Source organism: Vicia villosa, linkage group LG1, assembly GCF_029867415.1.
Source record: "Vicia villosa cultivar HV-30 ecotype Madison, WI linkage group LG1, Vvil1.0, whole genome shotgun sequence".
Taxonomy (NCBI): Eukaryota; Viridiplantae; Streptophyta; class Magnoliopsida; order Fabales; family Fabaceae; genus Vicia; species Vicia villosa.
This window is the reverse complement of record NC_081180.1, coordinates 152124321-152140105: the sequence shown is the minus strand read 5'-3', so window position 1 is coordinate 152140105 and position 15785 is coordinate 152124321. Positions and strand designations below refer to the sequence as shown.

At 25.8% G+C, this 15785-nt stretch overlaps 2 pseudogenes; both read right to left on the bottom strand.

Annotated features, from left to right (window-relative positions):
• Positions 1-608: 608 nt before the first annotated feature.
• LOC131657605 (uncharacterized) lies at positions 609-3206 on the bottom strand (annotated as a pseudogene).
• A 4634-nt stretch (positions 3207-7840) lies between these two features.
• On the bottom strand, positions 7841-10469 carry LOC131657596 (uncharacterized; annotated as a pseudogene).
• Between the last annotated feature and the right edge of the window lie 5316 nt (positions 10470-15785).

Here is a 15785-nt window from a genome sequence, read left to right as displayed (position 1 = left end):
TATCTAATTTTAGGTTCTCCTATTGATGGGTCTTTTTGTCTAACCCATCCTTTTTGTAATTTTTCCTTCTATAATATACAAGGCTTCATTTAAAAAAATTTTATAAATTCATTATCATAAAAACTTTCAACTAATAAAATATGATCTATATCACTTTCTCGTGCATAATCTATTTCATTTTAAAAAAGTATAGCTTATGCACATAATTTCCCATATTTTTTACATATTTTTGTTTTTAAATAATTTGGTAAAGTAAGTTTCCAAATACATTTTATTTTTTCATAAAAATCTTTCTCTTTATTTTCAATATTATAAAAATAAGTTATATCTATTTCTTTTATTTTTATAACTATTTTTTTCTTTTTCCTTTTTACTAAATTCAGCAATACTCACTTTGTTTAAATTTATAATCTATTTTTTTAAATATGTTGTTAAGTCCATTACTTGGTTTGAAAGTTTATCAATATCATTTTCTTAAAAATTTTCTGGTTCATAAAATCTAAGTGGTTTTGGTATTTGATTTTTTTTCTTAGCTCTAAAATGTTTGATTTATTCATAAAAGTTCTAAGCTCAGTTATTTCATTTTTCATTGGATAATAAATTTTTCCTCAATCTTCAAAAAGACTTGGAATATCAATTCTTTTATTATTTCTAAAGGTAATACTATGGTGAGAAGTAGTTAATGCATAATTAACACAATAAGTGATTGAAAATATTTTATATCCTGGCCTCATTAAATTTCCTTTAAGAAATTTGTGTTCAAGGGTTAAAGTTTGCTCTAATCTTTGAGTATTTAAAGGTATTCCAATATTTGGATGTATTTCAAATTTTAGTTTACCATAAGCTAAATTTCCTTCTACAAATCCAAGTATTTTGTTTACAGGGTCTGTAATTCTATCATCTTTTAATATTAATTCAACTGGAGAATTTATTCCTTCTTGAAAAATTGCTTTGATTAATACTTGTATTGCTCCTATATGAATATATCCTATTTTATTTCTATGTTTATCTTTCTTTATATTCTTTTTAAGTTCCATGAGTTTCTTTTTATTTAATAGTTGTATATAAGTATGTCCTTGAGCATCTGCTATGTAAGTTGGTGTTTCATTAATTGTTTTACCATAATATATAATATTATCCTTTTGGCTAAATATCTTCATTATTCCTCCAATTTTTTCTTTACCTTACATTCTTTGTTAAATCTAAATCTTCCTTTTGTATTTTTTGAAATAAGGTTGGATCTATTAAAATACTCCCTTCATAATTTCCATCCTCTTCAGTAATATTTAAATGTTCAATATCATTTATCATTTTTTTTCCATTTTTAGTATACTAGATATATAAGTTTATTATAACACTTAATAAACATTAAGTAAACATAGTAATTGTAGTTGATCATAATTTCTTGAAATTTTTGGTCCAGCGCTGCTTCCGTAGCTTTATGTGAGATATTTGATTAATAGATATATGTATATGAGAGTAATTGAAAGATTCTTGAATAAGTGGAAATATAATTGTATTGATAGTAGGTTTGATACAAGAAAGCACACAAAAGATGTCAAGCTAAATCCTAAAGGATTAACATATGTTTCTAAAATGAAACTTACACAAAATTTTTGTTTTCTACAACTTGCTTCATACTATCGTAATATTTATAGACCTAAAGACACATTATAATATTATATTATTAATAAAATAATTCACAGTAACATTCATCTATAGTACTACAATAATAATTGTACTTAAAGACTACATGACAAATAGTTACATCCTTATCCTTTTATCCAAGGTGTCCATAAGTATTTGGTCGCATAGTACCACAAGACCATTAAAGCCTCTGCATTAAGTCTTCCATTATTGCTTCATATTTATCTTCTTCATTAAGGCACATTGACTTTTCTAAGCATTGAGCAACTTCTACGACATTTTTTTTCTTGAAGAATCTTTCACATGCATGGTTTTTATTTTTCTTTAGACTAGAACATAAATCATTGAGGATACTTGGTTTGTGATTCATTACCTCCGTATTAAATGTATTAAAGAGCAACTAAAAAGTTGTCGATAAGTGAACATCTATATCTTTTAGTACCTTCCCACTTGTCTTGCTTAAGAGTATGATATTGGATGCTTTGTATAATACTTTTACACATGAACTTTTCCAATAGCTTGACATTTAAAAAATATACTTGAAAGTTGATTGGATAAGATTTTATTTAATTGCTCGTCATCATATATTTCCTCCTTAGATTCATCTCTTAGAGGAAATTGAATATTACTCACTCCAATGAAGACAAAGTGTTTTGCCCGTTGATTTGTTGCAAAATCCAGATAAGCTGAGTAGAACTTCATATAAATATTTCTTTCTCCTGCAATATTCTTTTTGAAATTTTGGACTGCTTCTTTAAAATTATATGAGAAGAGGTTAATTTCTTCAAGATTTTACTTAAATAAAGACCTTCACTAAGTCCAAATTGGAACATATTAAATGTTAGTAACTGAGGTGTTACTAGGGTAATTATAATTTTTACTCCAAAATGCTTTCTATCCACCATATAAAAACAATTGGTTTTTTTCTTTTTGGTTTAATGAGTAAGTCTTTTGAGATTCTCCTTGAATTTTTCTTCAGAGAATTTAACTTGATTTTCGTGCTCCTTGAGAGACATAATTGGCAAATTATCTTAAGAAGAAGGAATTCTTCCTAAGATTTTCATCGATGTTCTTACTGGTGCATTATTTTTTGTTGTTTCTGAAAAAGTTCATGAACTAAGAAAAATTTTTTTTCTTGATTTTTCTAATACCTTGTGATCATTCATTGCCTTTTCAGCTTCTTCTTTAGTGGCATACCCTTTATAGGTAACTCCCGAGATTTTTGTACAATGAGGGACTGCTTTATACAATTCATCATAAATTCCTAGAAATGGTCCATTAAACACCACATACCATTTATTGGGTTCTTTTATTTTAATTGCTTCAACTGGACTTTTTCCTCTAAGTTGAGATTTTATAATTTCTATTTTTTTCCGATCAGTTCCACTTCCTTTCCAATCAGTTCTTGCTCTTTTATTTTGTGAATTTAGAGTGCTTCTTCTAACACTAATTGTTGTTTTAATATTTCTTTTGTGCCTCGTTCCATTCTCTTGAAAGTATATCTGCAAGCACGTTCTTCTCTCCTTTAATGTGAGAAATTGAGTAATTATATTCGGATAATTTCATTTGTCATCTTATGATTAATATTTTTGAATCCTGCAACATAAGTAGAATCGATTCTAACAATAAATTCTTTATCAAGAACATAAGTTCAGTGTTTTTCTAACATCCGAATTAATGCTAATGTTTCTTTTTCATGAGTAGGATAATTAATTTCACTTTCTAAAAAGGTTCCATACATATATCTACATAGTAATTCTTTCTTTTGGCCAGAGGGTTTTGCCTTCATAACACCTCCCCAACATTCGTTAGATGCATCCGTTTCAATAATAATTAGATCATCATCTGATGGATGATATAATTTTGGAAGATCTCGACATAAATATTTAAATTTAGTAATAAGTAATTCGTCATCATCGGTCCATGACCAAATAGCATCCTTCTTAAATTTTTGTTCAAGTAATTTTCTTTCGGCAACAAGATTTTTAATAAACATTCATTTGAAATATATGTTAGTAATCCAAGAAATCTTTGCAATTCTTTTTTGTCTATTAATTTAGTAGGAAAATTTTGAAGTTTTTTCTAATACACGTTTTTACATTATTATTTTTCCCATTTCAATTTCTAATCCTAAATAATTAATTATATTTTGAGCTACTATATCTTTTTTCTTACTTAATACTATTTCATGTTCTAAACACTTACTAAGTACTAATTCTACCTTTTTAAAGTGGTCATTTAAATCTTTATTTAAAAAAACTATTATATCATCAATATAAATAAGACAAAAATTCTTTGAGGATAGAGTCCATTCTTCGTTGGAATATACCTGGTGATTGTTTCATTCCTATTGGAAGTACATTCCACTCATATTGACCTTGAGGGAAACTAAATGCTGTTATGGCTTTAGATTCTTCTGTTAATCTTATTTGATAGAATCTAGATTTACAATCAAAAGTACTAAACCAATTCATATTTCTAACTCTTTCAATAATTAGATCTTTTCTTGGAAGAAAATAAGCATTACCTTCCATAGCATTATTTATTTTTTTATAATTAATTACCATTTTTTTCTTTCCTCTTTTAATCTCATTATGATTTTCAACATAAAATGCTGGTGCTGAATTTTTACTTTTTAATGATCTTATTAATCATTTTTCACACATTTGCTAAATATCTTAAGCAAATTCATCTCTATCTTGTTTTGTGTATATCACGGGTTTACATTTAATTTCTTTCGTTGGATCTTTTAGTTTCAATTCAACTAAGTCCATATTTTTATTATTAATTGTAGGATTTAGTGGATTTTCACTACACACTTTATCTAATAGCTCTTCATTATGCGTAAATATTTTTCTTCCTGGTTCTAAATTAATCAATGCATAACACATTTTTCTACAAACTAAATCCATAATTTCACCATGTTTTAGTCTGGAGAGCTCTGATTATTTTCTTGAATAAATCGTTTGAGATGAATGAATAATAGGAATATCGATTATTTCTTTCAATTGTTTTCCTTTAATATATGGAGCCTTAATTGATATATACTCTAAGTATTGGCAAAAGGGTGCATATAATCTTAGGAAATTATTTCCAATTATCATATCTAACCATGTTTCTTGTTGGTATATTATAGATACTAAAAATAATTTACTTTGAATATTTAAAGTAATTCTGGTAGCTACCCAATTTAGTAGATGTATTGAGCCATCTGCTATTTGAATCTTTAATGGTTTTTCCAATCTTTTTCATTAACTTAATAATGCTCTGGTTGCTATACAAATACTTGCTCCGGTATCTATATATGCTTCAATTTCTTTGTTTTCTTTTTCAATTTTAATTTTGATATATGTACTATTCATATTCTGATTCTTCTAAGATAATTCATCTTCTATATATTCATATACACTACAATCAGAATCACTTAGCTCATCTTTAAGAGTTTCTAAATTATATATTTTATACTTTCTTTATTAGTTTTCATTTTTTCTTAAGGTCCTTTTCCTTTTTTGTTGGACATTCATTGGCATAATGACCTTCTACATTGCATATCCAACATACGCATTTCTTTTTCTTTTTCTTTTGGGCAATATTTGTTTGTTTCCTCTTTCTAAAATACTTTTTTCTAGTATTTTTATAGGCCTTTTTTCTAGGATAAGTTTTTCTTAATTTATATATTCTTTTATAACTTTTTCTACTTCTTTGATTACAACCATAATTTTTGACTGCTCTATCTCTGGTATATAAAATCAAAGTGAGGTTCTGCTTCTATTTAACTGTTTAACTCTTGTACTCTTTATGCATTATCGTCTTAATTCATCAAAGAGAATTTGAATAATTTCTCCTAAGCTATCACCTATTTCAATTGGTTGAGACTTCGATATATCTCTTATTCTTGTACTAAGTGGGTATGGTAAATTGGATATAAAGACTCCTCTATATATTTCCCTAGTTTCATTATCTAATTCATAATAGAATTTTTTATACTCACAAATGAAACTATCTATTGCACACATATTACCTATCTGCATATTAATTAGATGAATTTCTTACTTTTCTCGCAAAAGTTTATTTGCTTCTGTTTTATGTTCAAGAGTGTTGTAGCCTATGAATTCTTTATATATTAATTCTATTATTAGTTTAGCGAATTGTTGATTATTTTCTACTATCCCTATATATTGATGTAATGTTTCATTATTAAAACTTGTTAAGAATTTCAACACATTTCCTGTTGTTTTATAGGCTATTAAACTGTTGACATTTATTAGGTTTATCTTAAAAAATTTATCATCGTTTTCTATAAGCATAATCATATCGTTAGACCACCTTCGTAGTATATCCTCTAGATTTCTTACACAGTCTAAGTTTAATAATTTTTTAGATTTAGTTTCTTCATAGTAAGGTTTAAATTCTTCCGCAACTTTTGTCCATTTTCCACTATCCTTTGTATAACCTCTTTGATTCATGGTTTCATTTTCATAGTTTTCCCTAGAACTATGTGGATTCCAACTCTCTTCATGTTTTCTTTTTTGTTTAGAATTATTTGTTTCTCCTTTTTCCATAAATATTTTGTCTATATCTGATTCGGATCCTAATTCAAATCCTATTTCTAAAAATTCAAATTTAATATTACTTTTTCATTTTCTTCCTTAGTTTTTATTTTTATTTTTTCTACTTGTTTATTTTCTTCTTCTATTATTTGTAGTTGTTCTATTAATTGTCTACTTTCTTCAATATCATTAGATCTTCTTAATGCTTCTATGTATTGAGTTTTTATCCCCTCCATGAAGATGATGGGTTTATTAACATAAATGTAGTTATAGGTTCTTGTTAACCACTTTTAGTCGGTTTACTTCTTTTGATCTAACTAATATTTCTTCTAAATCTTTTATTGATATACTTCTATTAGTTTCTTCATGTTTTAACAAAGTTTCTAATTGATAAATAATTTTCATAATTTTTTTGAATATTTATATCTTCATCAATTTCTTTATCTCTATTATTTATCTTCAAGGGTTTGATGTATATTATTTATTTCATTAAGACCATTTTTTATTTTATTAAATGTATAATATGCAATTTTATTAGTATTTTCTATTAATAATATAATATTTTTATTTATTTATTTCATTGTATTATTTAATCTTTATACATCACATCAATTTTTTCAGAGAATGACATTATTTTAAATTTCCGTGGCTATCTCAACTTTTTCTAGTAGTGTTAGTATTTAGTGACGTATAGGTATCCAGATCCGTATGGTCTTAATTAGTATTTCGGGTCGTATAGGTATCCGGGTCCATATGGTTTTACTTAGCTAAAATAATTTGTGATAGAGATGGTTTTTACTGACTGAATTTTAACTTTGGTCTCTAATTCCTTGGTCGCAGATCTTGGTGACGGATTTTTTTATATTCATTTAATTCTCAAAACTTTGATTTATAAAAATCTAATTTATTTTCAATTTCTAAAAGGTGTTATGTAGTTCTTTCAATTTCAAAATTAACTCTTATTATTAAATGATAATCTAGTCTATCATATATTATTTTTATTTGACATCTTGTTCTTTTTGTTCGATCATTAAGTTGTATAATTTGTAATCTTTCGTTAACTATACTCATTTTTTAGTTTTGAAAATTTTTATTTTTTTATTTTTATTTATATGTCTAATTTTATTTTATTTTAATCTTAGTGCTCTGATACCAAAAATGATACCTCATTATTTATTGAAATAATTTTATAATTTATTTTTATTAACTTAATCATCATCAAAATAGTTCCAAATTTCATCATTTTCTATTAAAGCTAAATCTATTATAAATTCATCATCATAAAAGCTTTTAACTAATAAAATATGATCTATATCACTTTCTAGTGAATAATCTATTTCATTTTCAAAAAGTATAGCTTGTGCACATAATTTCTCATATTCTTTATTTGGTAAAGTAAAATTCCAAATACATCTTAGTTTTTCATAAAAATCTTTCTCTTTAATTTCAATATTATCAAAATAAGTTATATCTATTTCTATAATTTTTATAACTATTTCTTTTACTTTTTCTTTTATACTAAATACAGCAATACTCATTTTGTTTAAATTTATAATCTATTTTTTAAATATGTTGTTAAGTCCTTTACTGAGTTTGAAAGTTTATCAAAATCACATTCTTAAATTTTTTCAGTTTCATAAAATCTAAGTGGATTTGGTATTCGATTTTTTTCTTAGCTCTAAAAACTTGGATTGATTCATAAAAGTTCCAAGCTCAGTTATTTCATTTATTTTTGGATAATAAATTTTTCCAATATCTTTAAAAAGACTTGGAATATCAATTCTATTATTATTTCTAAATGTAATACTATAGTGAGAATTAGTTAATGCATAATAAACACAATAAGTGACTAAAAATGTTTTATCTCCTGACCTCATTAAATTTTCTCTAAGAAATTTGTGTTCAAGAGTTAAAATTTGTTCTAATTTTTTAGTATTTAAAGGTATTCCAATATTTGGATGTATTTCAAATTTTAGTTTACCATAAGCTAAATTTCCTTCTACAACTCCAAGTATTTTATCTACAGGGTCTGTAATTCTATCATTTTTTAATATAAGCTCTATTGGAGAATTTATTCCTTCTTGAAAAGTTACTTTGTTTATTACTTGTATTGCTCCTATATGAATATATCCTATTTTATTTTAATGTTCATATTTCTTTATATTCTTCTTGAGTTCCGTGAGTTTCTTTTAATTTAATAGTTGTATATAAGTATGTCCTTGAGCATCTGCTAAGTAAGTTGGTGTTTCATTAATTATTTTACCATAATATATAATATTATCCCTTTGGTTAAATCTCCTTATTATTCCTCCAAGTTTTTCTTTACCTTTCATATCTGCATCCTTTGTTAAATCTAAATCTTCCTTTTGTATTTTTTAAGATAAAGTTGGATCTATTAAAATACTTCCTTCATAATTTCCATCCTCTTCAATAATATTTAAATGTTCAATTTAATTTATCATATCTTTTTCCATTTTTATTATACTAAATATATAAGTTTATTATAACACTTAATAAAAATTAGGTAAACATAGTAATTGTACCTGATCATAATTTCTCGTAATTTTGGACCATCCCTGCTTCCGTAGCTTTATGTGACAGTTGATTAATAGATATATGTATATGAAAGTAATTGAAAATTTCTTAAATAAGTGGAAATATAATTTTATTGATAGTAGTTTTGATACAAGAAAGCACACAAAAGATGACCAGCTAAATCCTAAAGGATTAGCATATGTTTCTAAAAAGAAACTTACACAAAATTTTTGTTTACTACAACTTGCTTCATTCCATCGTAGAAGCACTTATTTATAGACCTAAAGACACATTATAATATTATTTTATTATTATAGTAATTTACAGTACTATTGATCAATAGTACTACACTAAATAATTATATTTAAAGACTACATGGCAAATAGTTATATCCTTATCCCTTTATCAAAGGTGTCCCTAAGTATTTTGTCCCATGGTACCACAAGACCATTAAAGCCTATGCATTTAGTCTTCAATTATTTCGTCATCTTTATCTTCTTCATTAAGGCACATTGACTTTTCTAAACATTGAGCAACTTCTACAGCATTCTTTTCTTTGAAGCATCTTTCACATGCATGGTTTTCATTTTTCGTTTGACTAGAACCTAAATCATTGAGGACAATTGGATTATAATTCGTTACCTCTGCATTAAATGCATAAAAGTACAACTCAAAAGTTGTCAATATGTGAACATCTCTATCTTTTAGTACCTTCCCACTTGTCTTGCTTAAGAGTATGATGTTGGATGCTAGGTATAATACTTTTACACTGAGTTTTTTCCAAAAAATTGACATTGGAAAAATATACTTGAAAGTTGAATAGATAAATTTTATTTAATTGCTCATCATCATACATTTCCTCCTTAGATTCATCTTTTAGAGGAAATTGATTATTAGTTACTCCAGTGAAGACAAGGTGCTTTGCCGATTAATTTGTTGTGAAATTCGGATAAGCTGAGTAGAACTTCATATAAATATTTCTTTTTCCAACAATATTCTTTTTTAAAATTATATGAGAATAGGTTCATTTCTTCAATTTTTTTACTTAAATAAAGACTTTCAATAAGTCCAAATTGGAACATAATGAATGTAAGTAACTGAGGTGCTCCTGGGGTAATTACAACTTTTACTCCAAAATGCTTTCTATCCACCATATAAAAACAATTGGTTTTCTCCTTTTCGGTCCAATGAATAAGTCTTTTGAGATTCTCCTTGAATTTTTCTTCGGAGAATTTAACTTGATTTTCATGCTCCTTGCGAGGCATAATTGGCAAATTATCTAAAGAAGAAGGAATTTTTCCTAAGAATTTCATCGATGTTCTTTCTGGTGCATTATTTTTTGTTGTCTCTGAAAAAGTTCTTGGACCAAGATAAATTTCTTTTCTTGATTTTTCTAATTTTTTGTGATCATTCATTTCCTTTTCAGCTTCTTCTTTGGTGGCATATCCCTTATAAGTAACTCCCGAGATTTTTTTACAATGAGGGGCTGCTTTATTCCATTCATCATATATTCCTGAGAAATGGTTCATTAAACACCACATACCATTTATTGGGTTCTTTTATTTTAATTTTTTCAAGTGGACTTTTTCCTCTAAGTTGAGATTTTATAATTTCTCTTTCTTTTTCAATCAATTCCAATTCCTTTGCAATAAGTTCTTTCTCTTTTATTTTGTGAATTTTGTGTGCTTCTTTTAACTCTAATTGTTGTTTTAATATTTCTTTTGCGCATCGTTCCATTCTCTTGAAAGTATATCTACAAGCACGTTATCTTCTCCTTTAATGTGAGAAATTGAGTAATTATATTCAAATAATTTCATTTTCCAGCTTCTAAGTCTCCCTTGCTTGTAAGTTCCTTTATGATTAATATTTTGAACCCTGCAACATAGGTAGAATCGATTCTAACAATAAATTCATTATCAAGAGCATAAATATGTTTTTCTAACATCCGAATTAATGCTGATGTTTCTTTTTCATGAGTAGGATAATTAATTTCACTGTCTGAAAAGGTTCCATACATATATCTACATAGTAATTCTTTCTTTTGACCAGGTGGTTTTACCTTCATAACACTTCCCCAACATTCGTTATATATGCATCAATTTCAACAATAACTAGATCATCATCTGATGAATGATATAATTCTGGAAGATCTTGACATAAATATTTCAATTTAGTAATACGTAATTCGTCACCTTCGGTCCATGACCATATAGCATCCTTCTTAAGTTTTTGTTGAAGTAATTTTCTTTAGGCTGCAAGATTTTTAATAAATCCTTCATTTGAAATATATGTTAGTAATCCAATAAATCTTTGCAATTCTTTTTTGTCTTTTAATTTAGTAGAAAATTTTTGAAGTTTTTCTAATATATGTTTTTGCATTATTATTTCCCCTTCTCAATTTCTAATCCTAAATAATTAATTTTATTTTGAGCTACTATAGATTTTTTCTTACTCAATACTACTCAATGATCTAAGCACTTACTAAGTACTAATTCTACCATTTTAAAGTGGTCATTTAAATATTTATTAGAAAAAACTAATATATCATCAACATAAATAAGACAAAAATCCTTGAATTCTTTAAGGATAGAGTCCATTCTTCATTGGAAAATACCTGGTGATTGTTTCATTCCCATTGAAAGTCAATTCCACTCATATTGACCTTGAGGGAAGCTAACTGATGTTATGGCTTTAGATTCTTCTGTTAATCTTATTTGGTAGAATCCAGATTTACAATCAAAAGTACTAAACAAATTCATATTTCAAACTCATTCAATAACTAGATCTTTTTTGGAAGAAAATAAGCACGACCTTCCATAGCTTCATTTACTTGTTTATAATTAATTATCATCCTTCTCTTTCCTCTTTTAATCTCATTATAATTTTCAACATAAAATGCTGGTGCTGAATGTTTACTTTTTGATGGTCTTATTAATCCTTTTTTCACACATTTGTTAAATATCTTCAACAAATTCATCTCCATCTTGTTTTGTGTATATCATGGGTTTACATTTAATTTCTTTCGTTGGATCTTTTAGTTTCAATTCAACTAATTCCATATCTTTATTATTAATTTTATGATCTAGTGTGTTTTGACTACACACTTTATCTAATAGCTCTTCATTATGCGTTGTATTTTTCTTCCTGGATCTAAATTAATTAATACATAACGTATTTTTCTACAAACTAAATCCATAATTTTACCATGTTTTAACCTGGAGAGCTCTGATTGTTTTCTTGAATAAATTGTTTGAGATGAATGAATAATAGAAATATCTATTATTTATTTCAATTGTTTTCCTTTAATATATGGAGCCTCAATTGATATATACTCTAATTATTAATAAAAGGGTGCATATAATCTTAGGAAATTATTTTCAATTATCATATTAAACCCTGTTTCTTGTTGGTATATTATAGATACTAAAAATAATTTACATTGAATATTTAAAGTAATTCTTGTAGCTACCCAATTTAGTGGATGTATTAAGCCATATGCTATTAGAATCTTTAATGGTTTTTCCAATCTTTTTCATTCACTAAATAATGCATTGGTTTCTATACAAATACTTGCTCCTGTATCTATATATGCTTCAGTTTCTTTGTTTTCTTTTTCAATTTTAATTTTGATATATGTACTATTCAGATTCTGTTTCATCTGAAGATAATTCATCTTCTATATATTCATATACACTACAATCAGAATCACTTAGCTCATCTTCAAGAGGTTCAAAATTATATATTTTATACACTTTCTTTATTAGTTTAGATTTTTCCTTAAGGTCTTTTTCCTTTTTTCCTAGACATTCATTGGCATAATGACCTTCTACAATGCATATATGCATTTCTTTTTTTCTTTTGGACAATATTTTTTAGGTGTGTGCTTCCTCTTTCTAAAATACTTTTTTCTAGTATTTTTATAGGCCTTTTTACTAGGATAAGTTTTTCTTAACTTATGTTTTCTTTTATAACTTTTTCTACCTCGTTGATGACAACCATAATTTTTTGGTTGCTCTATCTCTGGTATATCAAATCAAAGTGAGGTTCTACCTCTATTTAATTGTTTAGCTGTTGTACTCTTTATGCATTTTCGTCTTAATTCATTATATAGAATTTGAATAATTTCTCCTAAGCTATCACCTATTTCAATTGGTTGAGACTTCCATATATCTCTTATTCTTGTACTAAGTGGGTATGGTAACTTGCATATAAAGACTCCTTTATATATTTCCCTAGTTTCATTATCTAATTCGTAATAGTATTTTTAATACTCACAAATGAAACTATGTATTTCACACATATTACTTATCTGCATATTAATTAGATGAATTACTGTCTTTTCTCGCAAAAGTTTATTTACTTCTATTTTATGTTCAAGAGTGTTGTAGCCTATGAATTCTTTATATATTAATTCCATTATTAGTTCAAAAAATTGTTGATTATTTTCTACCATCCCTATATATTGATGTCATGTTTCATCATTAATACTTGTTAAGAATTTCAGCATATTTCATGTTGTTCTATAAGCTATTAAACTCTTGATATCCAGTAGGTGTATCTTAGAAAATTTATCATCGGTTGCTATAAGCATAATCATATCATTAGACCACCTTTGTAATATATCCTCTGGATTTCTTACACAGTATAAGTTTAATAATTTTTTAGATTTAGTTTCTTCATAGTTAGGCTTAAATTCTTCCGCAACTTTTGTCCATTTTCCACTAGCCTTTGTATAACCTCTTTAATTCATAGTTTCATTTTCATAGTTTTCCCAAGAACTATGAGGATTCCAACTCTCCTCATGTTTTTTTTTGAATTACTTGTTTCTCCTTTTTCCATAAGTATTTCCTCTATATTTGATTCATATCCTAATTCTGATCCTACTTCTGAAGAATTATAATTTAATATTACTTCTTCATTTTCTTTCTTAGTTTTTATTTTTTCTATATTTTCTACTTGTTTATTTTCTTCTTCTATTATTTGTAGTTGTTCCATTAATTGTCTAATTTCTTCCATATCATTAGATCTTCTCAATGCTTCTATGTATTCAGTTTTTATCCCCTCCATGAAGATGATGGGTTTACTATCATGAATGTAGTTATAAGTTCTTGTTTAACTATATTTAGTTGGTTTACTTCTTTTGATCTAACTAATATTTCTTCTAAATCTTTTATTGTTATACTTCTATTACTTTCTTCATGTTATAACAAAGTTTCTAATTGATAAAGAATTTTCCTAATTTTTTGAATATTTATATAATCATCAATTTCTTTATCTCTATTAATTTCATCAAGGAGTTCATGTATATTATTTATTTCATTAAGATAATTTTTTTATTTTATTAAATGTATAATCTGCAATTTTATTAGTATTTTCTATTAAAAATGTAATATTTTTATTTATTTCATTTATTGCATTATTTAAATCTTTATACATCACATCAATTTCTTCAGATAATGACATTATTTTAAATTTCCGTGGCTATTTCAACTTTTTCTAGTAGTGTGCTATATCCGTATATGTTAACTTTCACGTTTTTCAACAATTTCACTACCTATAATAAATAAGGGTACTTTAGTAAATGATATTAATTTTATCATTAAAATCAATATATCTAATTATTTTCTTAAGAACCGCACAAAGCTCAAATAAGACATTTATTATGAGACGGAAGGAGTATATTTGAATATTTTGTGGAAAAACTATTTGTGAAAATTTTAGTTTATTTTGGGAGATTTTTTTATATAATATACATTATACTAAATACATTTAAAATAACACACACCTTATGATTGATGTTTACGAATCATACAATTCATAAATGGCTTAAATGCAGTTTTGACTCTCCAAATTTTTCAATTGCTTGATTTTGGTCCCTCATGTCAATTGCTTGATTTTTATTTTTCAAGTTTCGTAATTGTTCGATTTTGACCCCTCCAATTTGTCCCTTTTTATATTTGATAGTCCCCTAATGACACGTAGACTAAAATTCTCTTTTTCATTACCTTTTCTCTTTTCTTTTTTTTTTTTTAATTTTTTTTATAATTTTCTTTTTCTTCTCTTTTTAATAGTTAAACTTTGAATGTAATATTTAAAAAAAATCTTAAATATTTCATTCAACTTATGCCTAACGGCAAATTATTTTGACAAAAATAAACTACTACTTGATTAAAATAACAAACTCTTTGACCGTTAACCCTCTCATATTTCAGCATAAAGTCCGAAACTCTAGCAATACTATTAGTCATACAGAATTTCAATTTTTTATAAAGAATATTGCATGCTTGTTCGTATATTCTAAGTTTAATGAAATATTTAAGATTTTCAAAATATTACATACAAACCTTACCTATTAAAAAGAAAAGAAAAATAGAATCGTAAAGAAGAAAATTAAAAAAAATAATTAAAAAAAGAGAATTTTAGTCTACATGTCATTAGGGGACTATCAAATGTAAAAGGGAATAAATTTCAGGGGCCAAAATCAAGCAATTGAAATTTAGGGCTCCAAAATCAAGCACTTAAAAAATTTAGGGAACAAAATCAAACAATTGAAACATGGGGGGATCAAAATCAAGCAATTGAAAAATTTGAGATATCAAAACTGCATTTAAGCCTTCATAAATATTAATTTTAAAGATTATGATTCTTACAATTTTTATATATATATATATATATATATATATATATATATATATATATATATATATATATATATATATATATATATATATATATATATATATATATATATGGAGCATATCAAGTGAGAGCATTTTTTAAATGAGAGATGAGAGAAAAAAAATGAACCATTGGATTCATCAAGAGAGAGAATGTTAATACATTAATGAGGCTATTAATTTCTCTCTCTTGATGAATCCAATGATTGTTATTTCTTCCTCTCATCTCTCATTTAAAAATGCTCTCAATTGATATGCTCCATATATATATATATATATATATATATATATATATATATATATATATATATATATATATATATATATATATATATATATATATATATATATATATATATATATATATATATCAGGA